Source organism: Nyctereutes procyonoides, unplaced genomic scaffold (genome assembly GCF_905146905.1).
Source record: "Nyctereutes procyonoides isolate TBG_1078 unplaced genomic scaffold, NYPRO_anot_genome, whole genome shotgun sequence".
In the NCBI taxonomy this organism is placed as follows: Eukaryota; Metazoa; Chordata; class Mammalia; order Carnivora; family Canidae; genus Nyctereutes; species Nyctereutes procyonoides.
In genome coordinates this window covers 10577754-10581031 of record NW_026575155.1, presented here as the reverse complement: position 1 = coordinate 10581031, position 3278 = coordinate 10577754, and the positions used below count along the sequence as shown (strand labels likewise).

The 3278-nt window shown below is 35.1% G+C and overlaps 1 non-coding gene across 1 annotated transcript; it reads left to right on the top strand.

Moving 5' to 3' along the window:
- Positions 1-2204: 2204 nt before the first annotated feature.
- Positions 2205-2311, top strand: LOC129502257 (U6 spliceosomal RNA). Its single transcript, XR_008662910.1, has one exon. It is a non-coding gene; the product is annotated as a U6 spliceosomal RNA (small nuclear RNA).
- Positions 2312-3278: the final 967 nt, after the last annotated feature.

The following is a 3278-nucleotide window of genomic DNA, read 5'->3' as shown; positions in this document are numbered from 1 at the left end:
GGTGTAGAGATTACTTAAAAATAAAATATTTTGTAAAAAAGGACCAGAGGGGTGGGGCACCTGGGTGGCTCAGTGGTTGAGCATCTGTTTTCAGCTCAGGTGGTGATCCCAGGGTCCCGGGATCGAGTCCCATATCAGGCTCCCTGCAGGGAGCCTGGTTCTCCCTCTGCCTATGTCTCTGCCTCTCTTTGTCTCTCTCGTGAATAAATAAATAAAATCTTTTTTTAAAAAAAGGAGCAATAATATCTAGAATACAAAGGTTCATAATTTACAAAGTATCATCATATAGAATATCCAGAAGCAATGGAGAAAAAAAAAGCCCCAGTTCAAATCTATTCAAGTCTTAACTAACAAAGTTTAAAATAAAAAAACAAAAGTATCAAACTTTTTCCAAGAAGCTTAATTGTACTATGGAACAAAGCTCAAGAATATTCATAGAAAATTACCTGCCACATACAATAAAATTTATACTGTCTAACCTTTAACCAAAAATCACCAGACATGCCAAGAAGTAGAGAAATATCCATAGTAATGAGAAAAATCAATCAACAAAAACAGAAAAAAGAGGGAGATAGATGATAGAATTAGTAGACAAGAACATTAAAATAGTCCTCATAACCATATACTTTATGTTTGAGAAGGTAGAGGAAATGGTAAGAATGTTAAATAGAGACACAGAAATATTGAAAAGACCTAAGATGAACTTCTGGACTTGAAAATTACAATGTCTGAGATGAAAAATATGCTTGGTGGGATTACTAACAGATCAGATACTGTAGGGATAAAAAAAAATCAGTGAATTAAAAAATATAAAAATACTACCCCAAATGAAGCATGGTGGTGGGGGGAACTGGAAAAAAAAGGTGAATAGAATATCATTGAGCTGTATAAGATAACTTCAAGCAGCCTAACATATCTGTAATTGGACACCACTGTAAAAGTGGGTGGACAAGGAAAAGATCTGAATAAATAACAGCTGAGAATTTTCTAAGTTTGATGAAACAAACTTAGGCCCACAAACCCAAGAAATTCAAGGAACTTAGGCCCACAAATCCAAGAAATTCAAGGAACTATAAGCACAAGAATCATGAATAAACTACATCAAGGCACATCATAATCAAATTGCTCAAAAACATTGATAAAGAGAAAATCTTGAAAAGCAACCAGAAAAAAAAGCACATTACATTCAGAGAAACAAAGATAAGAATGACATGAGATGTCATATTGGAAACAATGTGAGCCCAAAGACAATGGAACAAATATTGACACATTGAAAGTACAAAGCTATCAACCTGGACTCTATGGTCATGAAAAGTATCTTTCACAAAAAAGTAAAATAGCTTTTCAGACACTGAAAAGGTGAATTAGTTCATCACTAGGAGACTTGATCCTTAAAAACTGGTCATTTCATTTTTTTTTAATTTTTTAAAATTTATTTATGATAGTCACACACACAGAGAGAGAGAGAGGCAGAGACACAGGCAGAGGGAGAAGCAGGCTTCATGCACCGGGAGCCCGACATGGGATTCGATCCCGGGTCTCCAGGATCGCGCCCTGGGCCGAAGGCAGGCGCCAAACCGCTGCGCCACCCAGGGATCCCGGTCACTTCATAGTAATATAAAATCAATTCATCAAGAGGACATATTCTAAATATTTATGCACTTGATAACTCAGCTTCAAAATACACAAAGTAAAATCTGTTGGAACTCTAAGAGACGAATCCACAATTATAGTCAGAAGTTTCACACTGTAATTAGGAGAATGAATTGACAGATAATCAGAAAGTATATAAAAGGCTTGAAAAATTTTCCCAACCAATTTAATTTGTTGATTGATATTTCACTGACCAACAGCAGAATACATATTCTTTTTTAATTGTTCATGGAACATTTGCCATGGCAGACCATGTTGTGGGACATAAAAAACTCTTAATATTTTTGGGGCAACTGGGTGGCTCAGTTGATTAAGTATCTGACTCTTGGTTTTGGCTCAGGTTGGGATCTCAGGGACCTGGGTTCAAGACCTGTGTCTGGCTCGGAGCTCAGTGGGGGAGTCTGCTTGAGGATTATCTTCCTCCCTGTCTTCCCCCTCTGTCTCTCTCAAGTAAATGAGTATTTTTTAAAAACTCAATATTTTCAAAGGATTCAAAGCACACAAAGTTTATTCTCTGACTCTTGGAATTAAATTAGAAATCATAACGGAGTGTGCTTGTTTCTGTAGCACATATGCTAAAATTGGAATGATACAGAGAAGATTAGCATGGCCCCTGAGCAAGGATGACACACAAATTCATGAAGTGTTCCATATTTGGGGGGGGGGGTAATTGGGTGACAGGCACTGAGTAGGGCACTTGATGGGATGAGCACTGGGTGTTATACTATATGTTGGCAAATTGAATTTAATTTTTTAAAAATGCAAAAAAAAAAAAGAAATCAATAACAGAAAGATATCTTTTAAAAACCCAAATAATTGGAAACTAAATAATATATATACTTAAGATTTTGTTTATTCATTCATGAGAGACACAGAAAGAGGCAGAGACACAGGGAGAGGGCTTCCCTCTTCCCGTAGGAAGCCCGATGGAGAACTTGATCCCAGGACTCTGGGATCACGACCTGAGCCAAAGGCAGACACTCAACCACTGAGTCACTCAGGTACCCCAATAATATAACCCATAGGTAAAAGAGAAAATCAAAATCAAAATGAAAAAATATTTTGAACTGAATCAAAATGAGAACAGTACATTACAGGGGGCTTCATGATGAATTTTACCATTTATGAAAGAAATAGTACTGGTTCTACATAAAGTCTTCCAGTAAATCAAAGAGAGAGTACTTCTAAACTGATTATATGAGGCCAAATATTTATTCCATTATCACAACTAGGGAAAGACATTATAAAAAAGATATTACATACTAATATTCCTCATAGACATAGATGCAAAAATTCTAAAACAAATTGGAAAGTTGAATTCAACAATAATACAAAAAGGATGGCCAAATGAGATTTATCCCAGGAAAGTAAGATTGACATAATTTACCATATTAACAGACTAAAAAGGGAAAATGACATAATCATCCAAACTGATGCAGGAAAAAAATTTTGACAAATCCAACACTGATTAATTTAATTTAATTTAATTTAATTTTTTTATTTCTTTAATTTTAAATTGAAATATAACTGACATAATATCCTATTAATTTCAGGTGTACATCATAGTGATTAAAGATCTTCATACCTTACTAAATGATCCCTATGATAAATCTAGTTACCATCTG